Source organism: Python bivittatus, unplaced genomic scaffold (assembly GCF_059951505.1).
Source record: "Python bivittatus isolate LINGU-HERP-01145 unplaced genomic scaffold, Pbiv_v1 ctg000030_np1212, whole genome shotgun sequence".
Classification (NCBI taxonomy): Eukaryota; Metazoa; Chordata; class Lepidosauria; order Squamata; family Pythonidae; genus Python; species Python bivittatus.
In genome coordinates this window covers 1,935,406-1,954,944 of record NW_028277031.1, presented here as the reverse complement: position 1 = coordinate 1,954,944, position 19,539 = coordinate 1,935,406, and the positions used below count along the sequence as shown (strand labels likewise).

Sequence of the window (19,539 nt, the reverse complement as noted above, 5' to 3'; positions counted from 1 at the left end):
GGAATTGCTTTGAAGTCCTGAACCTCATTGATGGGGAACCAGAGAAACTGTGGAATGGATTTAAAGAAGTTAAGGATGAATGTGAAAAGAGACTGCCAAAGATCAAGAAACAGAAGAAAGAAAATTGGAAGTCAGAACAGAGGGGGAAAATAACAAGAAGAAAAGCCAAACTCGAGAACTAATGGAAGACCCATAGAAATATGGCAAGCAACAGAAGAATAATCAGTTCTAACCAAGCTATACCAGCAAATTTGGAGAACAACAAAGTGGCTAACAGATTGGAAGAGGTCAGTCTGCATACTAATACCAAAGAAAGGAGACTTAACAGATTGTGCAATTCTGTAGTACAATATCCTTAATTTCACACACCAGCAAAATAATGCTTAGAATCATCCAACACAGATTAGAGCCCTACATGGAAAGAGAGATGCCAGATGTTCAAGATGGCTTTAGAAAAGGCCAATGAACAAGAGACATTATTGCTGATGTGCGATGGACAATTGAGAAAGCCAAAGAATACAAAAAATAAGTCAATCTATGCATCATTGACTGTAGAAAGGCCTTCAGTTGCTCAATCATGGCAAACTGTGGAATGTCCTTAGAAAGATGGGAATCCCAGAATATCTCATTGTTTTCACGCAAATTCTATACACAAGTTAGGAAGCCATGATGCAGACAGAACATGGTAAAACAGATTGACTCCAGGTCAGCAAAGGAGTGAGACAAGGCTGTAATATTCTCTCTTTATTTATCCAACCTATGTGTTGAATATACATCAAAGGGATGGAGAAGATGAGCATGGTTTTAAAACTGGAGGAAGAAGCATCAATATCTGCGCTATGCTGATGATACTATAGTACCCGATAGCCGAAAATGCAAAGGATCTGCAAGCTCTAGTCAAGGAGCAGGATGAAAAAATGGGACTAAGATTAAATGTAAAGTAGACCAACCCAATAACAACAGGTACAACAAGTCTTCAACTGACTTGTGGTGGATAGCTTCTGTCTTTTACAATGACGATCAACAGTAAAGGAATCAGCACTTAAGAAACTGCACAGACAAGCATTTGGTAGAGTAGGGTCAGGGTTAAGTCTTTGGAAAAAATACTCAGAAGCTGGGGTGTGTAAGGGACTTATAAAGATCAGAATCATGCAGGGAAGAGTTTTCCTTGTGACATTCTATGAAACTGAAAGCTGGACTCTGAAGAAGCAGAGTATTGGCACGTTTGAATTTTGGTACTGGAGAAGACTCCTGAGAAAACCAGGGATAGCCAGGGAAACAAACACACCGTAGGACAAATCAACCCAGAGTTCTCACCTGAGTCATAAATGACCAGGCTCAAATTATCATAGTTCAGACACATTCTGTGAAGACCTAAGCAGTCTGGTGCAGTGGTTAAGGCACCCGACTAGAAACCAGGACACCATGAGTTCTAGTCCCGCCTTAGACATGAAGCCAGCTGGGTGACCTTGGGCCAGTCACTCTCTCTCAGCTCTAGGATGGAGGCAATGGCAAACCACTTCCGAACTCTTGCCAAGAAAACTGCAAGGGCTTGTGACTTGAAGGCACAAAAAACATGTGAAGGCCTAGTTCTCTGGAGAAGTCCGTAATGGTGGGAAAGATGGAAGAGAAGAGAAGAAAAGGACCGGCAGCAGCAAGGGAGATGGAATCAATTACACTGGTGATGGGTGCACTGTTGGAAGACCTAAAAGACCAGGGTGGGGACAGATCCTCCTTGAGGAACTCTACCTACTTGAGGAACTCTGAGAGGCAACACTGACTTAATGGCACGTAATCAAAGCAATTCAATGTTTTGTTGCATTACAAATTCCAACTTGGTACCATTATTCGAAAAGCTCCAAGGGCCACATCTAAAGTCTCGGTGATGCCGTATAGTCCTGGAGTTTCAGATTAAACAAGCTTATTTTAAAATTTCCAAATTGTTTAAATATTTGAACAGCAGCAAGCTTTCCAAATTCTTTAGCCGACAAAAAGTAGCAAACTAAATCCTGGGAGCATGACCAACCGAGTTCTCATTAAATTGGGCAAGAGAATAATCCAGCCTTGTGGAAAGCTGTTTTTCAAGCTTCCCATTTTTTCGCTGGGGTTTGCTGGGCAAATGAAACAGTGCTCTGATTCTGTCACAAAACTACATCTGGCAAAAGTCTCCTTCCTCCAGATCTTGGAGCTAAATGGAAAAATAACTTGTCTGCAACACCAGGGAATTTTTGACACTAAGTGCTCCGTGTGGCAACTGAGCTCCTCTGCTCTATGGCTACGCACAACTCATCCTTGCCTCTGCCTATGTTGCTGGGCCTCTGCTACGAATAACATGCAACAGCAGCAGCTTTTGTGGTGGTTGCGATGGGCTTGTTCTGGACTAAAAAGTTATGAAGGGGAGTCTGTGAGAAGAGGGGTCGGAAGAAGCAGCCTTTTAAGAACATAAGCCATGCCCTGTTGGATGGGACCCCTGGCCCATCTGGTCCAGCCGCCTGTCCTCACAGGGGCCCACCAACTGCCCAAGGAAGCCCACGAGTCTCCCGGCAGACGGCCGTCAGAGGCAGCCCCACCGCCATCAAGGCTGATAGCCACGGATCCCCAGGACATCCATGAATTGGTCCAACCCTCTTTTGAAGCCAGCCAAGCTGGTAGCCAGCACCACCCCTTGTGGTAGCGAATTCCAAAGTTGAATTACACGTTGTGTAAAAAAAAAAAAAAGAATCCTTTGTCCTGATTCTTCCAGGATTCAATTTTGTTGGGTGACCTCTGGTTCCAGCCTATTGGGAAGGGGAAAATAGCTTCCCCTTGTCCACTTTATCCACACCACGCATACTTTTGTACACCTCAGTCATTCGCCTCCTTTCTCGACCCAAAAGCCCCACGTGACACCACCTCTGCTCGCACAGAAGCTGCTCCAGCCCCTTGGCCCTCTTCGCTGAGCTCCTCTGAACCTTCTCTAGCGCCACCGTCTCCTCTTTGAGGTGCAGCAGCCAGAAACACACACAATATTCCAGATGCATTTGGACAATGGATTGATGTATATATGGGCATTATAATACTGGCATCTCTATTTTCAACACCATTTCTTGTTATCTCTAACATGCTGTTGGGCTTTTTTATGGCAGATTCATGCTGTGTTGGCCCCTTCATTGAAGTCTTTACCACTACCTGGGAATCTGCCTGTTTGTCTCATCCACTGGGGAGAGGAGCAGTCTCCCAGCAGCACACTTGCACTGGCACCAGGGCATGAAGGGCCCAGACTGATCCACATCTGTCCTGCTGCTGGTCAGAAATAATTTTGTTCTATCAGCTCATTTAATGCAAAGCTTTAGGGATGCTTTCAAAGAAGAAGAGAGCTTATGATGAGGTGGCCAAGGCTGGGTGAACAGCTCACCCCTATCATCTCTCTAGTGATCTGCAGACTCTTGTTCCCGCTTCTCTTAAAATCTCAAAGAAAGCCATCTGGAGGGAACGCCTCCCAGGGGCTTTTTTAGTCAAGGCACTGCCAGGGAGGAGCCTTGCCCCCTTGAGAAATTGCTGGAAAATTTCATTTTCCCTGGAGAAACTGTCTACCCAATTTCTGGAGAAGACTTTCAGAGGGCCATCTGTATCTAGCTTGAATCTGCTCCAGAGACCACCAGCTGCAAACGGGAACTAGAACTTCTAGCCCTCCCTTGAACGTCTCACTGACCTTCTCATGATTGCTATTGAAGCAGCAGCAACAGGAGAGATGAGGATCTCCTCTCTTCTCTCTCACTCTAAGGTGGGGGGAGAGGGTGGCAAATATAAATTCTAGCCCAAAGCCTGGCATATGAAGCCCTCCGAGCTCTAAAGGGCTGGAGAAGTGTGGAGTCCTATAAAGGAGCCATGATCTCCCCATGCAAGGTCATTAAGGTCACAGTTTAAAAGGCAGGAATGAAGAATCCACAAGTCCTACATCCGTCTCTGTGCATTCCAGGAAGCCCAAACCAATCTTGGAGAAAACCCAAGCAGGCGCTGCCCCCATGCGGGGGCTGAGGCCGCCGTTTGAGGCGAGGGGCTGCCGCGGCTCCACGCTGCCATTCAGAGCGACTCCTCCACAGGCAAGGCGCCAAGCGGGGCTCATGGGCGCCTCCTCCTCACTGGCCAGACATCCCGAGCTTTGGCGCATCCGGGGGACTGGCAGCCTTCCCTCCTAACCGTTCTGGCAGCAGCAAGGACTGGGGCCGGGGGGAATAGGAGGCTCTTGGCCAGCCAAAGCAGGCGGCTCAGCGGCTGACGGGGGAGCAGCGCAACGGGGAGGCCAGAAAGGGGCGAGAGGCCCCTCCCTCTCCGCGCCGCACACGCCATGAGCCACGGGGGGGCAGGCGGGGGGCGCAGAGGCAGGCCGGCCAGCTCCTGCCAGAGGAGTTGCGTAACCCCGCCAGGGTCGCCCTGCCTCCTGCCAGCCCCTGCAGGCTGCTCTGACGGAGGGCCACGTGCTGCCACGCGGGGAGACTCCACAGGAGCAAGGCGGCTTGAGCAAGGCCTGGCCGAACCCATTCCGCTGCTGGCGATGGCAGGCCACCCGTGCCACCCCCTTGCTTGCAAACCCCGCTTGTGTTTTTCATGGCCACCGAGAACTTAATTCCTGACCCGGGACTTGCACGCCAGTTTGTAGTGGTCAGTCCTCTCCGCTTTGTTTTTCTGGAAATGGACATGAACAGGGGACTCGTAGCAGCTCGGATATAAAGGATCCTAACAGTGACGTGTAAATTACGAGCATATGATGTTTCCAAAGTTCATGCCTCTCATTTCCTCCACTATAACGCAATTAACACAAAAATGGGAGAAAGCAAACAACGGGAACGTTGGACCTTCCCACAACAAGATACTGCTGATCCCTGGTTGTTCAGGAAAAGTTGCGAACCACTGTTGGGCTTGGACGGTCAGCTCCTGCCTGGTTGCAGTCCTATTTGGAGGTCCCAACTCAGTAACGATGGGCACCTTTTCTTCAGCATCTGGGCTCTGTCCTTGTGATGTTCCACAAGGTTCCATCCTCATCTCTCCTGTTTAACGTGTTCACAAGCCATTGAACTGCATGGGTTGCTATATCATAAGTATGCTGATGATCCCCAGTTCTTTGTTTTGGGAGGTTCGAATCTGGATGGAGCTACAGTATGTCTGTGCTGTCTCAATTCCTGGCTGACACTTCCACCATGGTCATGAGCTGCCTGGCACTCAACCCTAGTAAGACCATATTATTGGTATTAGGTCGGGAGAAGGAAGACATCAGTGGTGTCAGGAGTGCATCCAGTGACTGTATCTAAGGCTAGAGACCTAAGTGTCATCTCAGATCCGTCTCTTATCATGTCATCAGATAAGGGCTGAGCTCTGGAACTGCTTCTATCAACCGAGTCAACTTGGTTGGCCTTCTCTTTTCTCTCAGACCTCACTATTCTCTGCATGCCCTGAGGTCTCCAGATTAGACTAATGTAATTCTCTTTATATGGGGTTTTCCTTAAAGCAAATCTGGGCTCTGCCTGGGCAGGAGTGCAGTTAGCCAGTTTGGGCTCCTGCAAATGTTCTTCTAACGCCCTGTTCAAATTCAGCAGATGTTACCCAGATACTCAGCACAACATGGCTAGTTAAGAACTTCCACTGCATCTCAGGATGTAGCCATTTGAAGCGGTTGATTGTCGTCATGAATAGAGACCCTTCTTATACCCCTCCTTACATTTATTCTTGTGCTTCTGAGAGCCAAGTGACTCTTGGTTGTTGACCTAACCAACATCTCTGCTCTGAAAAATCAGAGCAAGATCAAGAGATCTGCCACAGTCCTCCAGCTTCTGGAGCTTCATTGGCTGTCCGTGGCCTCAGCAGCGAGGCTCAAGGTTTTACGAACTGTGCATAAAGCCTTCCCTGCACATCTTACTGATCCTCTTATGTCCCTCTCCCTTGGCAGATTCAGCTGGAAGGGGGAGCCACTGGACCTGCCCCACCACCCGCTGCAGCTGCAGGAACACGGCTTTCCCAGGGCAGGGCCGCGCAACAGCACACTTTCTCCGAGGATAGACAGCTCTGGTCACGTTAAGCACCTCTATAAAAGGGGATGCCTGGATGCTTAAACGATTGGGTGCTATATAAACATGTAGCTCAATAAATAAACTTTGGAACGAAATGTACTTGACAGCATATGGAGGGCACAACTGCACAAGCACAGATGCACGTTAGCGTGAAGGAAGATTCAAGGAACAGTCCCTGTAACGCCCAGCCACCCAGGATACGTGCCTCAACTTCATCCTGGTTTTATCTCGGGCCTCTCCCAAAGTCTGCGAACTGCGGCACTTCCCCTGGAAAAGAGCAGCGCGACGGGAGGACACTGCAACCACTCTGCTGCACGGAAAACAACCAGGATGTTGAAGGAAACCTCTCACAAGGATGAGGGCGTTCCATAGCTTTTAAAATCACATTTCGGTGATGCATGACAGGAAAAAGCCAATACTTCAAACAATATAGCACAGCGGCCACCACTTCCTTCCAGCCACGTTGTTTCCCAGCCACCCAGAAAGAGAGCCGTGGAACCACCACTTTAAAAGCAGCGATTTCAACAAGAGGAAAATGCCAGGGAAGCAGATGGCTAAAGCGGGTCTGGAGAAGCGGTCGCCCTCAAAGCCGTTCTGGTTCCATTTGGGGTCCTCCCAACCTCTCAGCACCACACATTTCAGGAACTCTGAGCTGGGAGAAAGATATATATTACTATCAGCATAGTTTAAAAAAAAGAAGAAAAAATCTCTCCCTCAGGGAAAACACCAGTCTGGCCTGACCCACATGTGTGAAATGGCTCCACCTACTTTGGCCTTGTTTGTAGGACACATTTAACTGGGTCACAAGTTGCTAACCCCGCTCAGCTCAGCTCGCCTTCCCTGGCCGGCCCTGTTTTGGGATGCCAAGTTCTAGAGTATGCCAGGAACCCTGTTCTGGGGGTCTTCTATCCCTCTGCTGGCTCTCAGGGGCAGAAGGGGGAGTCCATTCACCATGGCCCCAACCCACTGCAGACTTTTTTGCTATTATTTTTTATTCAGAGGATAGCCTGGGAGGCTACAAACACAGCCGTTCCCTGTTTGCCTAGGACAGTGGTGGCCGGGTGCCGGAGAAAGTCTTTACCCTGAGGGAACAGCTGACCAAGCCAGCTACATTATGGGAACGTGGCCTCTGTGTTCTTCCCCTGGTGGGCAGCATGCCCCTCTCCTCTCCCTGCCCAACTTCACTGCTCCAGGCCCTCACCAGTTTGCCCATCTCTGCGTCACCAGGTACCACTTCTGAAAAAGGAAGCGCTTGCCCTTGTTTGACACTGCGCCTCGAGGTGGGCTCAAGTCTCACTTCTGCTCACACTCACACTGGCATGCTCAAGGTGCTTGGCCTCAGTGGGCAGGAGGTGAACGAAAGAAATGCTGCATAAAGCAAGATGTGAAAGGAGGTGAATTGCTGGTGCCTTCAGGCCATGTTTCTGGGAACAGGCCAGCCTCACAATCAAGGACACATACTGCTATATGAAAACCACATCGACATTTGTTCCCTCCAGTGGGACCTGCTGAGGGTCAAGGCAGCACAGCCTGCAGAGGCCAGGACGTCAACTCCCAGAATTCTTAGCCATGCCCCAAGACTGGGAAATGTGGGGACTAAAGTTGTAGGTTTGGAAGAGTAGCCATGTTGGCTGCCAGCTGAGCTAGAAAAAAGGGCTTGGCTGAATCCCTCCCTCTGAGCCCCCACATTACATGGGGTCCTCTTTCAGGGCCTTGAGATGTTCGGGTCTTGGAACCCAAGGCTCAAGAATCCAAAGAGAAGACAAAATCTAACTGACAAGCTGTGCTGGTGGAAGCCCAGTTCCAGCTACATCTTGCCTGGCAGCCAAGATGCTGCACGATCAAGAGAGGTGCCATCCTGGGATCTGTGGCAATGAAGGTGCAATCGATGCTGCCTCGAAGCCCACAATGGAAGCCTCTGGGAGCCATGCTGCTGCCACTGGGAGGACCAGTGACTCACCAAAGCTGGAGGAGCATCAACAGAGGGAGGAGTGACTTAGAGGGTGGGCACTGGCCCAAGGCATGGGGAGAGGAAAAGTAGGGGCATGCCCACCCAGATGATGTCACCTTTCTCCCACTAGACCGTCCCATAGCTCTCTCCCTGCACCCAGGCCGGGTCAACCCAGGGAGCTAAACAGGCTTCCAAGACCCCTTCCACGGATCATGGGAAGCCTCTCCCCTCCTGCACCCTGCTCAGATATAAATGGCTATGCTGACAAGCAGCTGTCTCTGGGGCAGAATGCCAGAGGCACTGAGCCAGGAAAACTTCCAAAGAGGTAAACACTTGCCCACATGCGCACACACATACAGAGCACCTCTTCCCTGGTCCATGCCAATGAATGCAGACTTACACTCATCTTGGAAGTCCACCATCACACCAGGACAGCAACCTGAGCGTCCGGCCGGCTGTCCTCCAAGATCTGAATCTGCCTCCCAGCACCCAAGCCCAACACTTCGCTTTGCAGATTGCATCAGCCCCTCTGGCACCGCCAAGGAGCGAAACATCTGTTCCCCTCATAATTTCCCTTTGGAACAGTGGGAACGAGGCAGTCAAGCAACGGGAAGGCAGATTGGAAGCCTCTATTCTGAACCCTCCGAAGCAGCGGCAGAAGATGGCTGGTTGCCAGGCACCTCCGGTCCTCATCCAGGGACCATCAGGAGCTTCTGCAGGGCACAAGGAGGTCCGGGGACCTGGGGGGCTGGGGTGAGCATCCACAACCTTCTGCACAACTGGAGATGAGACAGACCACAGAAATACAAGCTGCTGGAATTAGGAGAAAGCCTCTCCAGGATATCTCAGGGAAATGGAGGCTAGATGCTGTGTAACAATTGGTCCATTTTGGTCAGAAGCGGTGACCTGAAGCCTCAAAACTCCTTTTTGCAGGCTCCAAAATCCCCCCCCCCCCAAATTCTCCAAAACCTACAGGACTGTTTCCACCATTTTAGAATAGGAAACAAAACTGCAATCTAAGCCAAAAACAAGTTTAACACAGTTTAAAAAATAAAGATCCTCTGTTTCCCTTCCAAATCCAGGAAAAAAACCCCTGAAAATCTCAGCTCTACCCATAGGTAGGACCCGGTCCTGTTGATTTCACATCATTTTGCCACCCACATCATCCCTTGCACTCCCCGCAAATGTTAATCAGGCCCCCTGAGCTACCCTTACTCAGCTGTTGCAAGTCACCTCTGGGACACCGCATGCCATTCTAGGTACCACTGCAGTAGAAGAAAATACGACAGAGATGGAAAAGGTGCCCCAAAGAGCAATTAAACGGGGGGAGGCAGGGTTAGAAATACACTTTTAACGGTAGTGATGTTGAAAAAATAACTTGTAACAGGGATAGCACAAATAAAACAGTATTTTTCTCTTTCCAAACCCAAGGATGTCAAGGATATCCAGCAGAGGCTACTGGTGGAAGATTCTGCACAAAAGTCCCATCATTCAAAGCACATAATATGTGGACTCTGATACCAGAAATTAAGCCAGCCCAGATGTGTTTAAAAGCGGTTTGGGCAAGTTCACGGAGGATGTATGTTATCTCCAAGACCAGAGGCAGCCTTCCAGCTGCTGGGGAACCAAACCAGAGAACAAGATCTCCATCCAGTCTTGCCCCTGGCCTTTTTGGAAGCAGCTGACCAAGTGACCAGTACAGAAACCAAAGGCTGGATCAGACTGGCCCTGGTTTTTTTCTTATGCGGGCAGCATCTCTCCAACAGTGTTTCCAATTGTGCCTGAGCATGTGAAGCGTTGAACACCGGCTCTTCCCACAAGGCACCTGCTCTACTTCTGAGCTAATGACCAGGTGCCATTGGAATACCTCGAACTCTGTACTTGGATTGGCCGCGATTTCCAGGATTGGGGCCGAAAAGGGTCTCTCCCTCCTGATCATATGAACCTGCATACAAGACAGGCCTGCTTCTACTGACTGGGGGGTTGCCCTCAAAGATTTGATCAAAGCACGATCACTTCTTGCATGCCACCCTCTGGCCATAGGGCACTTTACAAAAAAGTAAGGGAAGAAAGAAAGGTATCTGCTTCAAAAAACTTACAATCTAATTGCTGGCAATAATGGAAAAGAATGCAAAAGTCAAAAGGGATGAATATGAGAAACAGCCTCCACTCTCAGTTAGGGAGGGGCACCGTCTAAGTGGCCAGGGATGGGCTTCATCTCAGCATGAGTCATTTAAGAGAAGAAATGGTCAAACAGATCCAGGCAGGGATGGAGAAAAGAAGAGCCGATTCATTTTCATGCAACATACCAAATATCACACTTTCGAGCCATTATACAATTTGGAACCCATTCAACTTTCAAAATTTGCACTTCTCCAAACTTGGAATGCAGCTTTTAAATCAATAAATATGTACAAAAGTGTATATATTATGGAAGTACATCCCAAAATAAACACAAAAATGCAGAATAGAAGAGGAAATTATATAGGAAGGAGTGCATATTATGAGAAAGATTCACAAAACGTTTTTTGGATTATGTTTCTTGTGCACGCTTTAAAAAAACCTCAAAGTACAGCAGGCACAGGACAAACTGATGACTGACAAAATGAGTGACAAAGAAACTGAAATGGGAAGTGCCAATTATCCATTAGCTAGATTTCAAATTCACTCCTCAATTAGATGTTCCAGAAAGAACCTGTATTTTGTCCTCCATTTCCCAGGAACAAATATGACCCTCACCAGGGTCCTCTGAGAATGGATATAATATGGATGACAGGCTAATCAAAGGTGCTAGATAAATGAATTATTTGACGATGACCACTGGAAACAGGCAAATGGCTGCTTAACTGTGTGAAATATCAGTGGAGGGACAGTTTCCCAAGCCTTCAAAGCAATCGTGTTTCCAAAAAGGCAGTTATTAGAAGGGCCTGCTGATGTTGTGTTCAGCTCCATTTTGCAGCACGCCTAGTCTAGTCCTTATACTTGAACTGCAAAATGAGAACAGTGGCTTGTCCCAGTGGTTTATGATGAAGACATTGACTGTACAAGGCTGCAGATCAATTAGTGACTCTGGTTCAGTCTATCCAATATTACAATTACAGATCTGCTGGGAATTTTGCAGGCACCCCAAATAATGCAACATCTTAAAAAGGCCTTCATTCCCCACAGACTGGACTGCCCACACAAACAAGGTAGAAAAGACCACCAAGATTCCCGCCAGCCAAAGCACGCTGGCCAGAAAATCTGGAATTTGCAACATGTAGGAATGTATGCAAATCCAGAGATCTCTGCATAATTTTGCATCATTTATTCTCTTTCCACAAGGAAGAGGAAGGGAAGCTATGCTTTAGCTGCAAATTATTCTTCAACTAACCAAGATAAATGGCTCAATTTTTTCCAATCCACACTAAGAGGCCTAGGACTAGGAGCTTAATGCTTTGAAGGACGCTTAGATTTTTGTAGACACTGATTTTTGTGACTGAAAATCTATTTCTTCTCCATAGTTTTGATCCCGAGCCCCTGTCGGAACTGACAGCAGAAATAAACAGACGGCTGCGACTATATCCATGGCCAGGCAGCCACATGGACCAATTCTCCTGCACAAACTGAGCGGCAGCTTTGAGACTCGCTCCCTTCAACCCATGGGATCTCTCAGCTGTTCATAAGGTGCCACGGGTCCACCCCTCCGTGCCTCGTGTTGTCCTTTCAAACCCGGTCCTTTTACAACGCACCCGCTGCCAGCCAGAGGATGGCTTGGGAGCCAGAAGGAAGGGCCGGCCAGTCAGGCTGCGCAGTGAAGAAGGAAGCCCCAGAGAAGTCCCAGAAGGCTGTTCTTGGCCGTTGCAGAACCAGAACGCAGGCAGTGGACCAGACATGTCTTAGCAGCAATAACAGGTGTTTCCCTGGATATGACAGACCTCATTGACTGCAAAGCAGCCCCCATCTGGAGAGCGCAGCTGTCTTAAAGCTCTTCCGTGACTTACAGATGCTCACAAAACGCACCTTCCAGAATCCCCGGCCCTGTGGGGAGGTGATCAACAGCCAGCGCATTCACAGTCTGGACAGGGAAGCTTGGAAAAGGAAAAGCAACAGAGTGTGTGTGTTTTGTGAGCAAATCAGAATACTGATTCTTGAAGACTAGGCCTTGGTAGAATGGCTGAGGACCAAGAGACCATGCCTCACATCTGCACCATCCAACAATGACATGGTTTGTGCACTAAAACAAGCTATGATTGATTTAACTATGGGTTATTGAATAAGCCACTGCTTGTTGGGTTCAGACATAGTGCTAAGATGTAAGACAAGGTTTGCAAAAAGAATGCCTGAGCTAAGCCTAACCCAAACAAGCCATATTATGGCTTAGCTCAGTTTATGAATACAGTCAATGAATTGCCTGTGCCACCATGCGGCAACAGTGGGCAGACCCTGCCCACAAGCTTTCATAGGAAGTTCAGCTGTCAGTCAAAGGCTGCACAAAGTTGCTGGGTGATAGATCTTCCCACTGTAGGAGAAGCTGACATACAGAGAGGAAGCCGGTGTGAAGATCTGAAAATAAAAGAGGACACCCGTGGGAGGTGGAAAGAGGAACAGGTCACCAAGAAGAGTACAGACAGGTAGCCCAGAACCATTGAGGAAGTGCCAGGAAAGTTAAAGCTGAGAATGAGATGAAGCTGGCAAAAGAAATGAAGGAAAAAGGATGGGCTTCTTCCAATATGGGAAGAGAAAAGGTTCGGTACAATGCTCAGAGAAGATGGCAAAATGGTAACAGATGACAAAGAAATGACAGAATTTTTCCACTTCTATTTCATCTCAGTCTTCTCCAGCAAGAAGGTATGTCTTCCAGCAGGTAGCTGGGAAGCCCAAGATTGACAGACACATGATCCAAGAATATCTGTTTACACTGAATGAGTCTGAATTTCCAGACACAGATTAATTACATCCTAGGATATTAAAGGAACGCGTTTTGATGAAGATGAGTAAAGTCCCACACAACTGAAGGAGGACAGAATCTGCCCCATCTTCAAAAGGGGGTGGGAGCGGCAGGGACCAGCACTGATTTCCAGAAGATTCCAGAGCAAAGCATAAAGCTTTAAATTCCTTGAAAATAATACAGTAATCACCAGATTTATAGATTTATCAAAAACAGGTCTTGCCAAATTAACAAATTAACCATTACTTTGGCTGATCCCTCAAATCAAACAAATATCCCAGTAGAAGGCAAATCCTTACTATCCATACTATTGCCAGGAAAACACAATGAACTTATTTAATTCGACATGAAGCAGTCTTTATCTTTAATTCCTCAGCTGACTGTAGAAATGCTGTAGACATAACATATCTTGATTTAAGCAAAGCATATTACAGAGAACCTCCTATGGCATTCTGATTAGAAAGCTAGGACTCTGGGTTGGATGGCATGGCAATTAAATGGACACATCAGTGGCTTGAAAACCATATTCAAAGACTGCTCGTTAAGAGTTTATCATTAAAACGGAACTGGGATTTTACAACATTCAGTTCTGGACATACTTCATTTCAAAATTTTTGCTAATGACTTCATCCAAGAAGCGGAGGAAATGCTTTTTCAAATATGCAGAAGAAATAAACTGGGTGGAATAGCTGACATCCTAGGACACAGATGTAAGATTCTTGATTGGTTGGAGAAAGAAAACTTGAAGTAACAGAAGGAAATTTAATGAAACAAAAATCAAATTTATAGGATTAGGAGGGGGAAATCCTTGGTTTGGTAACAGTACTTGAGAACATTATCTAGGAATACTACTTGACTGCAAACTGAGCATGAGTCCACCCTATGATTGCAGGCTAATGATCATAAATAAACACATTTGCAATAGCTGTGACCAGGCAGGAAGAAGACACAAAACAGATGGATGGAAGGGCTTTTAGTACGAGCACTTTCAAATGCACACTCCTAAAAATTTCAACTTGGCCCCTAGGTGAAGTGCAAAAATTGACAGAGCACCAATATAAAAGCACACCACGGGCAGCTCAAGGCTGTCATCAATTTTGCATCTTCATTCTCATTATATCTTGTTCCACAATTTAATCCATTTCCCTTTGACTAATTGACCCCATTTATCAGTCATGACCAGAAAAATAATTCCCCAGTAAAATAAAGTGGTATACACTCCTATTTGGAAGAGTTCAAAATACTGGGGTGGGCAATGGGGGGGTGAGGGCAGAATGGGGGCAGAGAAAGTAGAGAAAAGGGAAATTGGATTAGATGAGGAAGAGAAAGGAAGGAAAGGGGGTGAAAGAGGGGAGGAGGCTAGACATGGGACTCTCCTGGGGAGAAGGAGGGGAGAGTCCATTGCTCCTTCTTTAGGTCTACAATTGTCTCTATGTCTCAGGTAGCAACCTAGGACCCCCCAAGACCCCTCCCTTTTTTTTGACTCTCAAGCCCTCCCTGGGCTGTTGAATCAGCCATGCAACTGGCAAAAAGATGGATCCCCCCCATTGAAACAGGAAATATGCTTTGCTGACTGCCCTCTTCAGCCACTGGCTGGCACAACGAAATTCCCAAGATTGAGGGTTGCAGCAGAGAGAAAGCAGAGTTAAGCCTTTCCCCTTCAGTCCAACGGCCTCGTCTCCCGAAGATTAAGCATTTATTTAATTCCATTCAGACACTGCCCGACTCCAACAGACTCTGGGCGGTTTACAGATAATAACATAAAACGCAACCCAGCCCAACCCAAGATGATATCCAGGCACAACATACAGACAAGGAACAAAAATAACAGACATACCCAACAAGTGGGTAAGAGGCAAGAAGGGGAGAGATGGAAAAACTCCTTGGTAAGATGCAGAAGAATCTCCCAGAACTTGGAAGATAGCAGGAGTGTCTGGAAGGGGTCAACAAAGTCAAGATGGAGGCCACAACACGGTGATTGAAGCTCTGCGATGCCCATAAAAAACAGGCAAAGCTCCAACCGCACTGGTGTGGCCGCCATCTTGACTTTGTTGACCACACCCTGCAGACACCCCTGATTACCACGTTGATTCAAGTTTCTTTCGAGAAACAGGCAGACTCTTCAAACGATCCCTCTTTCTAAAAGAGAGACAAAGAAGTCCCAAGCAACTGATTTAAATGTCTTTCGGTTACCATATTTATCGGCGTATAACACACCCAGGTGTATAACACGCACCTTAATTTTAAGAAAGACGTTTGAGTAAAAAAACTTAAATTTAAAATAAACCACTTGGAAGGGAGCTCTGAACTTTTTGTTTATTAATATTTACACCACTTATAAGGTAAATCCGTAACATGAAAGGAAAAGCACCTCTTTGGACGAAGAAAACCGCTCTGCGGAGCTGCCCCGGTTACAGCCCTGGCTCAACGAAGGCTCCGCTCTCCCAGCCCTGCCGCTTGAGTATCGCCGTATAACACGCAGCTAGGATTTCAGCCCCAAATTTTAAGGGGAAAAGTGCGTGTTATACACCGATAAACACGGTATTTTGATTACAGTTCCCTGCATTTTTTCCTCCTTCTTCAAGTTAAAGTAATTCGCATCCACTTCAAAGGCATAAGGATTTGCTGCTGCTTTTTTTAAAGGAAGCTGCAGTTATCGGTGTGTTAAGAGTCTAAAACAAGGCTGGGCAATCGGTGCCTCTTGATACTCGGGATTACAATTCCCATCGCCCCAACCGGGTCTAGGCTGTTTGGGGTTGATGGGAGTTGAAGTCCCAAACACTGGGAAGACACCAAATGTCTTCTTCTGTTCCAGATCCAGACTAACCACTCAGCTGCTTTTCGGAATGATTCCCTTTCAAGGCATCTTACCATTTTTAAAATATTTAACAACATATTACAACCAATAAAATCATAAGCTAAAATGCACAAACACATCCAAAAATATTACAGAGCAGCAGAAAACCCTGTCAGCAGGGTAAAATAATATTTTACATGAACCGTTAAAACAGCAATTAAACCTGCTTCCCTGCATTTGTATAATTAACCCTTGAATGCTCACTTCCCTGAGAAGGGAGTTTCAGCCGCAGCAGAACTAGAGGCGGTAAGAAGATTTTGTCCCCAGCAAAAATTATACGAATAATTTATACGAAGCCTGCTCTGCACACCTCAGGGTACACCCCACCTCTGCCTTGCTACCCCACTGATCTGGGGTGTCTCCAGCCTTTCCTGGGGTTTTGCTTTTCCACGTGGGCACTCTGCTGTACAAGTGTGACCTACATTCTGCGTCCTTCCATAAACAGGATTCAAACAAAGATAGTTCCATGAAACAGCATATTAACCATGCTTGTAGGTAGAAAATGGGAAAGGATGGGGAGGAACCCTGCAAAGTCTTCTTAACACTGAACATTTACTTTCCTGCCCTGCAGGTCAGTAACAGGACCTGTATCCTGCACACCTGCTTCAGTCCCCAGCATCTCCCTCAGAAAGAGGGCCCCCAATCCCTTTTTTTGACCTGCTAAATTACTGCAAGAACGGGCTTGCCCCTTCACAAAACTGCTGCAGGGGAGAACAGAGCTAATTACAAAGCAAGTACAAAGTTACCTGCCACCCCTCCCCTCCAATCCTGAGGTCCGCCATATAGAACTGGCTTGCAATCTTGGGGTCTTCCAGGACCTTCAGCCATGGCCAGGAGGGCTCTTGGCATCAGTTGCAGCTGTTTCTGGATTGGGAGGCCTTTGCTCACAGTCACTCATATCTTGGTCACCTCTTGGCTGGACTACTGCAATGTGTTCAACAGGGGACTGCCCTTGAACACTGCTCAAAAGCTACAACTGGCCCAGAACACAATGGTTTGAATAATTATGGATGCATCTTGATTCACCCAAGTGACCATTCTATTTGACAGTCCACTACTCACCCAGGTGGGTTCCCAGTGCAATTCAAGGTGCTGGTTGTCACTCAAGATACCATCTACTCCCAGTAATATCTGCCCATCCAGTAAGTTTGCATCTCTTTTGAAAGCAATTTCAAAAGCTCCAAAAAAACACACTCACAGCAACTTTCATCCCAATTTCTCCTACTACCGCTAGAATATTTGCTGACACAAAGGGACTTTCAGGAACCCCCAGTCCCCAAATCTTCTAATTCCAATTCAAAGCCATTCAATACTGTTTCAGGCTGTTCAGGTCATGTCAGATCCTTTTCAAAACTGGATGTCAAGAGGACAACGGGTATTTATATGCAGGGAGCCATCAGCCAATCAACCCTACTCCTTTTTCCCAGACGTTGAACACAAAGATCTCTCAGCCTGGTGGGGCTTGACTGCTGTCCAGTTCTTGACTGCCTTGTCCACCCCCTGGTGACCATACCCAAACACTTCTTCACCTACTTCAAAGAAACAAAAGGAAGATAAGCAAATTACGGCAATCCTACCACACGTGCATTTGTCTGCTTCAGCTACTGATGTTGGTCTGTCTGGATCACTATATTTGGACTCCTTTCCCCACAAAGCCAGCAGGGAAACAGGAGCTGGGAGGCGGGCGAGCTAGTGCTCCCCTCCAATGAGAGCACAGATGCTCAACTCAGCGTAAGAAAGCAACACCAAGCTGTTCAGGCAGCAGCAGCATCTGCTGCCACATTACAGCTGTTCCACGAATGCTGGAAACCACAGGAAAGGATTGCTTTCAGAAGCCACCACTTGCAGGATCACTGAATCAGGAGGGTAGGTGCATTGCATTTCCTTACCAAATCTGTACCCCCAACTGGAAGTGCCAAAGTCTCAGAAGGAAGGCATAGAGAAATCTAAGGACAGATAGGTTGAAGGCCACTTCAACCTCTTCCCTACATTTTGACTTTTCTTTTCTCAGTCTCAGATCTCTATGGAAAAGCAAGCAAGCAACTTCTGCCCTTCTCTTTGGGAAGAATCCTTTCTGTTCCCACTCCCCGTAGAAAAACACTGAAAATATTTGTACTTAGTGTTCAGTATTAAAGATCAATTCAATTGACAGGAAGGAAGGAACTAGCAGAGGAAACTGCAGAACTGCCAACACCTGGGAACGTGTATGATCCCAGATTACTGGAGGAGATCAAATGTCCCTATCTTCAAGAAAGGAAAGAAGGAGGACCCATAGACTGTCAGCTTGATAACTAACTTGGGCAAGGTCTTCGAGCAGATAATTAAATATCATGTTTGTGAGGCTTTGGATAGGAAAGCAACAATTAACAAGAGCCAGCATGGGTTTGTCATAAACAAATCATGCCAGACTAACTGTATCTCCTTTTTTTGGATAGAGTTACTAGCTTAGTAGATTGGAGAAAAGCTGTGGACATAGTACATCTTGTCCTGAGCAAAGCATTCCACAAAGTCTCTCAACTGTTAGATGGATTCATAATTGGATGAATGAACACACCCAGACAGTACTCATCAATGGTTCCACAACAGTTTGGAAGGATGGATCTACTGTACTGGAGAGCCATACAACTCTGTCTTGTTCAACATTTTTATTAATGACCTGGATGAAAAGCTGCAGAGGGACAGTCATCAAATCCGAAGATGACAGAAAACCAGGATAAATAACTAAGTTTAAAAGAAAAAAAGAAAATTCAAAGAGATCTAGATGGACTTGAGTAATGGGCCAGAATGAACAAGATTAAATTAAATAGGTGGGGAAAACCTGCTTTGGGAAGAAAAAATGAAAAACGCAAGTACAGATGGGACTGGCAGCAATAGTATATGTGAAAGGAATCTGGATATTCTAGTGGATAACAAGTTGAACGTGAGGCAATTGTGGGGTGCACTTGCTAAAAAAGCAAATGTTATTTGGAGATGTATTTAAGAGAAGCACAGAGTTGAGATCATGGGAGATAACTGTTCACTCAACTCTGCCTTGGTCATACTCTACTTAAAGTGCCCACTTCTGAGTACCACAGTCTAACATGGACATCAATGAACCAGAGCAAGTTCAGAAGAGGGCTACCAAGATGGTGAGAGGGTCTGGAAAACAAGTCCTGTAAGGCAGGGTTCCTCAACCTCAGTGACTTTAAGATGGGTGGACATCAACTCCCCGAATTCCCCAGCCAGCCCACCAGTTGAAGTCCACCCATCTTAAAGTTGCTGAGGTTGAGGAACCCTGCTGTAAGGAACAGTTTAACAGATTTTTAGCTTGCAGAAAAGAAGACTTGAGAGGAGATATGATAGCAGACTTCACAGATCTAAAGAATTGTCATATAGGGTGTGGCCCTGTTCTCTGTCACTCCAGGGGGCAGGAGCAGAGCCAACAGAAAGTAGATTCAGCTTAGATATTACAGCAGAAGGAATTTTCTGATAGTAAGAGCTGTCAACTGGTGGCATAAATTGCTTCCCCTTCATAGGAGTTCTTCAGAAACTGGAGAGCTAGCTTATCTGTCCAACTTGCTTCAGCAGACCCTGCACTGGGTAGTTGGCTGGACTAGATGACTTCTGAGAATATGAATTTATCCAATTACACATTAACTACCCCTAAGAACAACAGAACCTTATGTTTAGGAACTTGTTGTTTTCCCCTTGAACCAAAGTCTCTAAGCAGTGGCCTCAGCAATAAAAGGAATACTTGTTTTCTCCTTTGACAACATCC

At 46.7% G+C, this 19,539-nt stretch overlaps 1 protein-coding gene across 5 annotated transcripts in view; it reads right to left on the bottom strand.

Moving 5' to 3' along the window:
• CASKIN1 (CASK interacting protein 1) overlaps positions 1 to 19,539 on the bottom strand; it is a 99,589-nt gene that overhangs the window by 57,307 nt on the left and 22,743 nt on the right. Inside the window, exon 1 of one of the 5 annotated variants that reach the window (XM_088152357.1) lies at positions 17,360 to 17,391. The exons of the other annotated variants lie outside the window; for them this stretch is intronic. The gene's annotated coding sequence lies outside the window, so the exon portion shown is untranslated. Of the gene's footprint in view, positions 1 to 17,359; positions 17,392 to 19,539 lie in introns of those variants that run through there. 5 annotated transcript variants of the gene reach the window in all.